Source organism: Ovis aries, chromosome 3 (assembly GCF_016772045.2).
Source record: "Ovis aries strain OAR_USU_Benz2616 breed Rambouillet chromosome 3, ARS-UI_Ramb_v3.0, whole genome shotgun sequence".
In the NCBI taxonomy this organism is placed as follows: Eukaryota; Metazoa; Chordata; class Mammalia; order Artiodactyla; family Bovidae; genus Ovis; species Ovis aries.
The window spans coordinates 42,818,193-42,830,540 of NC_056056.1; the positions used below are offsets into that span (position 1 = coordinate 42,818,193).

The 12,348-nt window shown below is 40.0% G+C and overlaps 1 non-coding gene across 1 annotated transcript; it reads right to left on the bottom strand.

The window, feature by feature from the left end:
- Positions 1-6,795: 6,795 nt before the first annotated feature.
- Positions 6,796-6,867, bottom strand: TRNAE-UUC (transfer RNA glutamic acid (anticodon UUC)). The gene has a single exon. It is a non-coding gene; the product is annotated as a tRNA-Glu (tRNA).
- Between the last annotated feature and the right edge of the window lie 5,481 nt (positions 6,868-12,348).

A 12,348-nucleotide genomic window follows, 5' to 3' on the forward strand; every position in this document is an offset into this window, starting at 1 on the left:
CTGGTAACCTAGTTCAGTTCAGTTCAGTCGCTCAGTTGTGTCCGACTCTTTGTGACCCCATGAACCACAGCATGCCAGGCCTCCCTGTCCATCACCAGTTCCCAGAGTTCACCCAAACTCATGTCCATTGAGTGGGTGATGCGACCCAACCATCTCATCCTCTGTCGGCCCCTTCTCCTTCTGCCTTCAATCTTTCCCAACATCAGGGTCTTTTCAAATGAGTCAGCTCTTCGCATCAAGTGGCCAAAATACTGGAGTTTCAGCTTCAACATCAGTCCTTCCAATGAATATTCAGGACTGATTTCTTTTAGGATTGACTGGTAGGATCTCCTTGCAGTTTAAGGGACTCTCAAGAGTCTTCTCCAACACCACAGTTTGAAAGCATCAATTCTTCTGTGCTCAGCTTTCTTTATAGTCCATACACTCTCACATCCATACATGACCACTGGAAAAACCATAGCCTTGATTAGACAGACCTTTGTTGGCAAAGTAATGTCTCTGTTTTTTAATATGCTGTCTAGGTTGGTCATAACTTTTGTTCCAAGGAGTAAGCGTCTTTTAATTTAACATCTGCAATCACCATCTGCAGTGATTTTAGAGCCCAGAAAAATAAAGTCAGCCACTGTTTCCATTGTTTCCCCATCTATTTTCCGTGAAGTGATGGGACTGGATGCCAAGATCCTAGTTTTCTGAATGTTGAGCTTTAAGCCAACTTTTTCACTCTCCTCTTTCACTTTCATCAAGAGACTCTTTAGTTCTTCACTTTCTGCCATAAGGGTGGTGTCATCTGCATATCTGAGGTATTGATATTTCTCCCGGCAATCTTGATTCCAGCTTGTGCTTCATCCAGCCCAGCGTTTCTCATTATGTACTCTGCATAGAAGTTAAATAAGCAGAGGGACAATACACAGCCTTGATGTACTCCTTTTCCTATTTGGAACCAGTCTGTTGTTCCATGTCCAATTCTAACTCTTGCTTCCTGACCTGCATACTGATTTCTCAGGAGGCAGGTCAGGTGGTCTGATATTCCCGTCTCTTGAAGAATTTTCCACAGTTTGTTATCCACATAGTCAAAGGCTTTGGCATAGTCAATAAAGCAGAAATAGATGTTTTTCTGGAACTCTAGCTTTTTCAATGATCCAGCAGATGTTGGCAATTTGATCTCTGGTTCCTCTGCCTTTTCTAAATCTAGTTTGAACACCTGGAAGTTCATGGTTCACATATTGTTGAAGCCTGGCTTGGAGAATTTTCAGCATTACTTTGCTGGAGTGTGAGGTGAGTGCAATTGTGTGGTAGTTTGAGCATTCTTTGGCATTGCCTTTCTTTGGCATTGCCTTTTCCAGTCCTGTGGCCACTACTGAGTTTTCCAAATTTGCTGGCATATTGAATGCAGCACTTTCACAGCATCATCTTTTAGGATTTATCATTTTAGGACATATCATTGTAGACTTTTTCTATTTAAATGTATGTATACTTTAAAAATTCATTGAAAAAATTTTTTTAATTTTAGCTAAAGTGGAAGACTAGATCAGAGGTCAGCAAACATTTTCAGTCAAGGATGGGATAGTAAATATTTTCAGCGTTGTGGACCATCACTGTTGCAATTATTCAGTTCTACCACTGTAGTGTGAAAGCATCAGTAAATAACATGTAAACCAATAAACAGGGCTGTTTTCCAAAAAAGCTTCATTTATAAACAAATAGTGGGCCAGACTTGGCTCATGGGCCAGAGTCTTCAGACCCCTGGACTTAGGTGAACAAATAAACAAACCAAAAAATGCCAGCTTCCTGAGCATGCTGGCCAAAGAATACAGCTTATTTGGTTCCTGTTTCATCAGGTTCAGTTCCAATGTCCATGCTTCTGGGTTGCTGTGTAGTACTTCTTCCTGTTCAACATCAGTCATGATCATTCCCTTTTACACACTGAGTTACCTGCCTTCAACCTGGCGTCCACATAAGAAGTTCCACCCACCCACTGCTCATATCCAGGCTACCTGGATAAAGGACTCACACCACCTACTGGAATCAGCCACCCTGGTAACAATAACTGAGTTCCTATGGCGTTTGGGGCACATGCTTCTGTTCCAACCTTATAGTAACTGTGATCAGGGCCCATGTCTTGTTCAACTTTGTATTTCTAGTGCCTGGCACATACAAATCACTAAGTTAGAGCTGAATAAATGAATGACCTATAAGCAAGCAAGGATCTGACTCTCGAGTACTGTGGCTTGGAAATGAACAGGATATGGCACACAGCACATAGTCAATAGAGATGTGTCTCCTTAGCATCTGTGCACAACAAGTTGTGTAACAGCAACTGCTAGTGCCACAGTCATAAGTGCTTTAGACAAATGTTCCTCAAAGTCCTATGTGAATTTGAATCACTTGAAATTTGTATTAAAATGCAGATTTTTATTCCGGAGTTCTGGGATGAGGCCTAAGACTCCGCGTCTCTAGCAAGTTCCCAGGGAGGCCGATTTTACTGGTCCAAGTAGCAAGGTTACATCTCATAAGTAGGGGTTCCTGGTCTGGAGAGAGAAACAACATGTTTTTTTAAATGTATAGGTAAAGCAGATACAATAGGGGGAATAATAGGATTTTCTCCAAAGCCTGGAGTTTGACATAGTGTGAATGATGCCATTCAGAGAACTGAGTCAGGGATTGAGTCACAAGAAACACAGCAACTTTGGGGTTGGAACCAGAAAGATAAATATCACATTCACCAATCCTAAGACTGCATTTTCCTACATTTTAACATCTCTAAATCAGTATGTGTCATACTATCACTGGTGGCCAGGTAGGTGGGTAATCATATCACAGCTGTTGTTTCCTGACACCACCAGGCACAGTTAGAAAAGTGTTGGCATCAAAACTTGCAGAACAGATGTCAGTAGCTTGGGAGAAAATTCCAGAGACCAGAGTGAAGCCCTCTTAAGACATGCAACAACACAAAGGCAACTGACGGCGGAGATGGTGATGCTGTGTGGAAAACTAGAATTAAAAAGTGATCAGAGGAAATTCCCTGGTGGTCCAGGGGTTAAGACTCCAAGCTCCCAATACAGGGGGCCCAGGAAACTAAGATTCCCACGTGCTGCAACTAAGAGCTCCTGTGCTGCAGCTAAAGATCCCACGTGATGCAACAGTCAAATTGATTAATTATTAAAATAATATCTTTTTTAAAAGTGATCAGGTTAAAACATCCTGCAATTCAGTAGTGTTGATGGCTGCACAACCTTGTGAGCAAACTAAAAATCACTGAACGGTTCACTTGAAAAGGGATTAACTTTATAGTGTGTGAATTATAGCTCAATTTTTTTGTTAAGTGGGGAAAACATTTGGGAAGATTGGAAGTACTCTGGAGATGGATGATGGTCATGGTCGAACAACAATATGAATGTACTTAATGTCATCTAATTGTACACTCAAAGTTACAATTTATGTTATGTATATTACCACAGTCAATTACGGAGAAGGCAATGGCACCCCACTCCAGTACTCTTGCCTGGAAAATCCCATGGATGGAGGAGCCTGGTAGGCTGCAGTCCATGGGGTCGATAAGAATCAGACACGACTGAGCAGCTTCACTTTCACTTTTCACTTTCATGCATTGGAGAAGGAAATGGCAATCCACTCCAGTGTTCTTGCCTGGAGAATCCCAGGGATGGGGATGCCTGTTGGGCTGCTGTCTGTGGGGTCGCACAGAGTCAGACACGACTGAAGCAACAGCAGCACAATCATTAAAAACTGGAGGGAAAAAAAATCCCACTGTAATACTCTTACACATCTACACACAAAACCATATAATGACTCAGGCTTCAATCAAGAGTTCTGTGCACAGTCTATGTTTGAGGATCCCTTTGTATTACAGGTGATTTAAGACTGAAAGGGAAAGGTAATCATTACAATATAATCATCACTAACCCTCCATGATAGAGACTGGGAAGTAGAGGTAGATGCCAATTCTCTGTTGTGGCAAAACTCTAAAATCCTGGGTTGACCAGTAGAAACTCTGCCTGATTGAGTGCCCCAGCTGATGCTGAAGGCAGAGTACCTGGCCCTCAGAAGACTCCTTTTACCTCTTCTCAAATTCTCTGTTGGCTCAGACAGTAAAGATTCTGCCTGCAATGCAGGAGACCTGGATCCAATCCCTGGGTGGGGAAGATCCCCTAGAGAAGGGAATGGGAACCCACTCCAGTAGTCTTGCTTGGAGAATTCTGTGGACAGAAGAGCCTGGCATGCTACAGTCCATGAGGTTGTCAAAAGCCAGACACAACTGAGCAACTAACACTTTCACTTTTCTTTCAAATGACCATAGTAGGGACCACATGCCAGAGCCTAAGGGCCAGGAAGACCAGGCAGTAAGTGTGATAGGGACAAAAAGCAGGCTTACAAAGGACTGGTCCTAGGTCTTCCTTCCAGAAACTAAGGACTGACTCCCCAAGATCCCTTCTTTGAAGGGTCCATACAGCCAGCTTCTGGAATATCTTTACAGCCAAGTGGAGATAGGCATTCCTTCCCCAGTATTAAAACAGCAGAGTTCCAACTTGCATGTCCACCTGCAGTGAGCTCCCTACCAAACCAAGAACCAAGGTGAGAATGAGTGACGCTCACCAAAGAGACCAAATCACGCAGTTTCCCCCAAACACCAGAAGACGAAAGTTTTTCTTTAGTAAGTTAACCAAGATCAAAGTTGTCAGTTTGAAGTTACCTGTGGGTGACTAAATCTTCTCCAAGGACTTTATACAGCTTGATGTTTTAAAATGTGCTAAATAGGCACTTCCCTGATGTCCAGTGGTTAAGAATCCACCTTTTGGTGCAAGGGAAATGGGTTTGATCCCTAATCCGGGATCCCACATGCCAAGGGGAAAATAAGACCCTGCACAGCAACTACTGAGCCTGTGTGGTCCAGAGCCCACATGCCACGACTAGAGAGTCTGGGCACCACAACAAAGATCCCATGTGATGCAACTAAGGCCTGATGCAGCCAAATCAATAATTTTTTTTAATATAATAAAATGTGCTAGATAATAGGAAGGAGTGTTACCAGGTCCCAAAATCCACAAACAGCAGTTAGCCTCTGCTTTTAAGCTGCAAAAACAACCTCCCTGGCATCAATCATGGGCTGAACTGCTAGCACCTCTCCAAGGAAAATCTTTCCAGGGAAGCTGCCCTAGAAATTCCTATCAATTCCATAGATAAACAAGCTCAGGGCCTCCTGAGTTTTTCTGAGGTAATGAAATATTTATATTGAGTCTCACATTTCACATGTTACTAGGCGGCATTTATAATTTTCATTTCTCATGTCCACTAATCTGGCTACACTTTGTTGATGCTTGACTGAAGTAGACAGGTTGGTCAGTTTGCCTGTCCTAACCTTCATCCCACTTTCAGAGGGTTGGTATGATGCTCATTTCCCAAAATATGAGATTTTGACACATAAACCCCAACTAGTCACAGTTTAAAGTTTTACATTTTTTTCTTGTTAAATTTTTATCTCAGTTTCGGCTCATCATTCTCATTAATAATTTTCAATATCTAGTATATTAGCCCTCCCTCCCAGCATTGAGTCATCCAGATAATTAATCAACATATCTCTTCATCCAAATGACCTATGAAAATGTTGACTGTAGTAGTTAACAAAGAAAAAGGAAGTTATTTTTAAAAAAAGAGGCAGATTGAATGTAAATAAGTTTGGGCACTATTTCAATCAATTTATTACATTGATATGATTCCTGTTTTGAATGTATAAGTTATTTATATATGATTTTTAAGAGGATATCTAAGGTTCTTTTAATAAGCATTAAAAATCCTAAGTGATAAAAAATAACGAGATCACTTAATTAGCATCTTTTTTTTTCCTTTTATTGGTACAAAACAGTGATGTATCTTGCATTTGATTGTCTTAGATTCAGTGAAATCTAGTAGGAGTTTGCCAGGCAGGCTCAGTGGGGTGAAACTCTAAATGTAGAGCAGGATGAAGTGCAAAGACATGGGCCTCTCCAGGGGGTTGCCTGTTGATGCAGAGGCAATGTGACGGGAAGGGGTAGGTGAGCGTGGAAACAGAGGAGAGAATTTTTTTCTCTCTCTCTCTCTTTTTTATCTTTAGGAGAGAATTTTAGAAAGCAGTAGATCTCATACCATGAAATGAGGATTTTTATTCAGTAATGGAAAGGGAATTGCAAATGTTTGTGTAAGAGAGTAATGAGGTAAGATAGATGTTTTCAAACGATCACTCAGGTTCTGTGTGGGCAATGCTCAAACCTGCATCAGACTATTACGATGGTCCAGGAGCTGGACTCCCAGTGAAACATGCTAGGGAATCCAAGATGAGGCAGTGACGGTTGCAATGTGAAGGGAACAACTCACTAGAATTGCCAGGAATAGGTGGCCAGTTAAAAGTGGGAAGTGAAAGCCACAGTACTAGATGACTGAAGGTTTCCAGTTAAAGGTTAGAAACTGGGGCATCCTGACTGGAAGTCAGTGTTCTCCTCCTTGAGACCAGACTTGGTCTTTTCTTGTCCTAAGATGTAAGAGCCCACACTTACTTGAGGGCTGAGGGCATCTTTATGCTGATCACACTGGTTAGGGTCATTATTAAAGATGTCAGTCAACTTGCTGAAGCTTCATTTACACTCTGGAAATTGTCCGTTGGAAGGAGATATGTGAGCTCCTTGTTTTTGCCCCTCAAGCACAGCACACTGGGCTTCTCAGAAATCCGTATTTAGGATTGGCCTTGTCGGGTTGGCCAAAAAAATTATTTTTTGGCTGCACCCTGTATGGCTTTTAGGATCTTAGTTCCCTGACCAGGAATTGAACTCAGGTCCCAGCAGTGAAAGTGCTGAGTCCTAACCACTGGACCACCAGGGAACTCCCTGAGTCAAATATTTTCATGAACACTTGTTGACTTTTTGACCTTCAATCCTAAAGATTCTTTTCACATCAAATTTCTACCACTTCAAGATGAACACTGTCGGGGTCAGGAGAGGCAGTGTCTTTTAAAGCATTTCCTGGAACACGGGGACGTAAATTTGGAAGCTGCCTCAGCAAGTTGAGCACTCTGTCTCAGGAATCAAGAATCTGCTGCTGGGGAAATAACTAAGGAATAATACCTAACTGTGTGAAGAGATCTTAAGACAGCTCATCTGGAGGTGCCAGCTGGCTCTGGACTCAAGAGAAGAAGCAGTGAACCTCTCTGGGTGTTCCTCAATGTGGAGAAACTTTTCATCTTTAACCTAGATGTTTTATCATTGGTGCTGTATAGATGGAGAAGTCTTGAGGCTACTGTAAAAATAAAGCTGAAAACCAGAAGCAGGAGGCTTAAGTCCAAATCCTGAGAACATCAGAGAACTCCTGAATCCAGGGAACATTAATTGATAGGAGCTCATCAAACGCCTCCATACCTACACTGAAACCAAGCACCACCCAAGGGCCAACAAGTTCCAGAGCAAGACATACCATGCAAATTCTCCAGCAACACAGGAACACACCCCTGAGCTTCAATATACAGGCAGCTCAAAGTTACGTCAAAACCAGAGACATCTCATAACTCATTACTGGACACTTCATTGCACTCCAGAGAGAAGAAATCCAGCTCCACCCACCAGAACTCTGATACAAGCTTCCCTAACCAAGAAACCTTGACAAGCCACTGATACAACCCCACCCACAGCGAGGAAACTCCATAATAAAGAGAATTCCACAAGTTCCCAAAATACAGGAAGGCCACCCCAAACATAGCAATATAACCAAGATGAAGAAACAGAGGAATACCCAGCAGGTAAAGGAACAGGAGAAATGCCCACCAAACCAAACAAAAGAAGAGATAGGGAATCTACCTGAGAAAGAATTCCAAATAATGACAGTGAAAATGATTCAAAATCTTGAAATCAAAATGGAATCACAGATAAATAGCCTGGAGAAGATGCAAGAAAGGTTTAACAAGGACCTAGAAGAAATAAAAAAGAGTCAATATATAATGAATAATGCAATAAATGAGATCAGAAACACTCTGGAGGCAACAAATAGAAGAATAATGGAGGCAGAAGATAGGATTAGTGAAATAGAAGATAGAAATAAATGAATCAGAGAAGAAAAAAGAAAAACGAATTAAATTAGAAATGAGGACAATCTCAGAGACCTCCAGGACAATATGAAACACTCCAACATTCGAATTATAGGAGTCCCAGAAGAAGAAGACAAAAAGAAAGACCATGAGAAAATACTTGAGGAGATAATAGTTGAAAACTTCCCTAAAATAGGGAAGGAAATAATCACCCAAGTCCAAGAAACCCAGAGAGTTCTGAACAGGGTAAATCCAAGGCGAAACACCCCAAGACACATATTAATCAAATTAACAAAGATCAAACACAAAGAACAAATATTAAAAGCAGCAAGGGAAAAACAACAAATAACACACAAGGGGATTCCCATAAGGATAACTGCAGATCTTTCAATAGAAACGCTTCAGGCCAGGAAGGAATGGCAAGATATACTTACAGTGATAAAAGAAAATAACCTACAGCCAAGATTACTGTACCCAGCAAGGATCTCATTCAAATATGAAGGAGAAATCAAAAGCTTTACAGACAAGCAAAAGCTGAGAGAATTCAACACCACCAAACCAGCTCTCCAACAAATGCTAAAGGATATTCTCTAGACAGGAAACACAAAAAGGGTGTATAAACCCAAACCCAAAACAATAAAGTAAATGGCAACAGGATCATACTTATCAATAATTACCTTAAACGTAAATGGATTGAATGCCCCAACCAAAAGGCAAAGACTAGCTGAATGGAAACAAAAACAAGACCCCTATATATGCTGCCTACAAGATACCTGCCTCAAAACAAGGGACACATACAGACTGAAAGTGAAGGGCTGGAAAAGATATTCCACACAAATAGAGACCAAAAGAAAGCAGGAGTAGCAATACTCATATCCGATAAAATAGACTTTAAAACAAAGGCTGTGAAAAGAGACAAAGAAGGCCACTACATAATAATTAAAGGATCAATCCAAGAAGAAGATAAAACAATTATATATATATATATATATATGCACCCAACATAGGAGCACCGCTATATGTAAGACAAATGCTAACAAGTATGAAAGGGGAAATTAACAATAACACAATAATAGTGGGAGACTTTAATACCCCCACTCATGTCTATGGACAGATCAACTAAACAGAAAATTAACAAAGAAATGCAAACTTTAAATGATACAATAGACCAGTTAGACCTAATTGATATCTATAGGACATTTCACCCCAAAACAATGAATTTCACCTTTGTCTCAAGTGCTCACAGAACCTTCTCCAGGATAGATCACATCCTGGGCCATAAATTTAACCTTGATAAATTCAAAAAAATTGAAATCATTCCAAGCATCTTTTCTGACCATAATGCATTAAGATTAGATCTTAATTACAGGAGAAAAACTATTAAAAATTCCAACATATGGAGGCTGAAAAACATGTTTCTGAATAACCAACAAATCACAGAAGAAATCAAAAAAGAAATCAAAATATGCATAGAAATGGATGAAAATGAAAACACAACAACCCAAAACCTGTGGGACACTATAAAAGCAGTGCTAAGAGAAAAGTTCATAGAAATACAGGCATACCTCAAGAAACAAGAAAAAAGCCAAATGAATAACCTAACTCTACACCTAAAGCAACTAGAAAAGTAAGAAATGGAGAACCCCAGAGTTAGTGGAAGGAAAGAAATCTTAAAAATTAAGGCAGAAATAAATGCAAAAGAAACAAAAGAGACCATAGCAAAAATCAACAAAGCCAAAAGCTGGTTCTTTGAAAGGATAAATAAAATTGACAAACCATTAGCCAGACTCATCAAGAAACAAAGGGAGAAAAATCAAATCAATAAAATTAGAAATGAAAATAGAGAGATCACAACAGACAACACAGAAATACAAAGGATCATAAGAAACTACTATCAGCAATTATATGCCAATAAAATGGACAACGTGGGAGAAATGGACAAATTCTTAGAAAAGTACAATTTTCCAAAACTTAACCAGGAAGAAATAGAAAATCTTAACAGACCCATCATAAGCACGGAAATTGAAACTGTAATCAGAAATCTTCCAGCAAACAAAAGCCCAGGTCCAGACGGCTTCACAGCTGAATTCTACCAAAAATTTAGAGAAGAGCTAACACCTACCTACTCAAACTCTTCCAGAAAATTGCAGAGGAAAGTAAACTTCCAAACTCATTCTATGAGGCCACCATCACCCTAATACCAAAACCTGACAGAGATGCGACAAAAAAAGAAAACTACAGGCCAATATCACTGATGAACATAGAGGCAAAAATCCTTAACAAAATCCTAGCAATCAGAATCCAACAACACATTAAAAAGATCATACACCATGACCAAGTGGGCTTTATCCCAGGGATGCAAGCATTCTTCAATATCCTCAAATCAATCAATGTAATTCACCACATTAACAAATTGAAAAATAAAAGCCATATGATTATCTCAATAGATGCAGAGAAGGCCTTTGACAAAATTCAACATCCATTTATGATAAAAACTCTCCAGAAAGCAGGAATAGAAGGAACATACTTCAACATAATAAAAGCTATCTATGACAAATCCACAGCAAACATTATCCTCAATGGTGAAAAATTGAAAGCATTTCCCCTAAAGTCAGGAACAAGACAAGGGTGCCCACTTTCACCACTACTATTCAACATAGTTCTGGGAGTTTTGGCCACAGCAATCAGAGCAGAAAAAGAAATAAAAGGAACCCAAAGTGGAAAAGAAGAAGTAAAACTCTCACTGTTTGCAGATGACATGATTCTCTACATAGAAAACCCTAAAGACTCCACCAGAAAATTACTAGAGCTAATCAATGAATATAGTAAAGTTCAGTTCAGTCACTCAGTCGTGTCTGACTCTTTGTGACCCCACGAATCGCAGCACACCAGGCCTCCCTGTTCATCACCATCTCCCGGAGTTCATTCAGACTCACGTCCATCGAGTCCGTGATGCCATCCAGCCATCTCATCCTCTGTCATCCCCTTCTCCTCCTGCCCCCAATCCCTTCCAGCATCAGAGTCTTTTCCAATGAGTCAACTCTTCTCATGAGGTGGCCAAAGTACTGGAGTTTCAGCTTTAGCATCATTCCTTCCAAAGAAATCCCAGGGCTGATCTCCTTCAGAACAGACAGGTTGGATCTCCTTGCAGTTCAAGGGACTCTCAAGAGTCTTCTCCAACAGCACAGTTCAAAAGCATCAATTCTTCTGCGCTCAGCCTTCTTCACAGTCCAACTCTCACATCGATACATGACCACAGGAAAAACCATAGCCTTGACTAGACAGACCTTAGTCGGCAAAGTAATGTCTCTGCTTTTGAATATACTATCTAGGTTGGTCATAACTTTTCTTCCAAGGAGTAAGCATCTTTTAATCTCATGGCTGCAATCACCATCTGCAGTGATTTAGTAAAGTTGCAGGATATAAAATCAACACACAGAAATCCTTTGCATTCCTATACACTAATAATGAGAAAGTAGAAAAAGAAATTAAGGAAACAATTCCATTCACCATTGCAACGAAAAGAATAAAACACTTAGGAATATATCTACCTAAAGAAACTAAAGACCTATATATAGAAAATTATAAAACATTGATGAAAGAAATCAAAGAAGACACTAATAGATGGAGAAATATACCATATTCATGGATTGGAAGAATCAATATAGTGAAAATGAGTATACTATCCAAAGCAATCTACAGATTCAATGCAATCCCTATCAAGCTACCAGCAGTATTTTTCACAGAGCTAGAACAAATAATTTCACAATTTGTATGGAAATACAAAAAACCTCGAATAGCCAAAGCAATCTTGAGAAAGAAGAATGGAACTGGAGGAATCAACCTGCCTGACTTCAGGCTCTACTACAAAGCCACAGTCATCAAGACAGTATGGTATTGGCACAAAGACAGAAATATAGATCAATGGAACAAAATAGAAAGCCCAGAGATAAATCCACACACCTATGGACACCTTATCTTCAACAAAGGAGGCAAGAATATACAATGGATTAAAGACAATCTCTTTAACAAGTGGTGCTGGGAAAACTGGTCAACCACTTATAAAAAATGAAACTAGATCACTTTCTAACACCATACACAAAAATAAACTCAAAATGGATTAAAGATCTAAACATAAGACCAGAAACTATAAAACTCCTAGAGGAGAACATAGGCAAAACACTCTCCGACATAAATCACAGCAGGATCCTCTATGATCCACCTCCCAGAATTCTGGAAATAAAAGCAAAAATAAACAAATGGGATCTAGTTAAAATTAAAAGCTT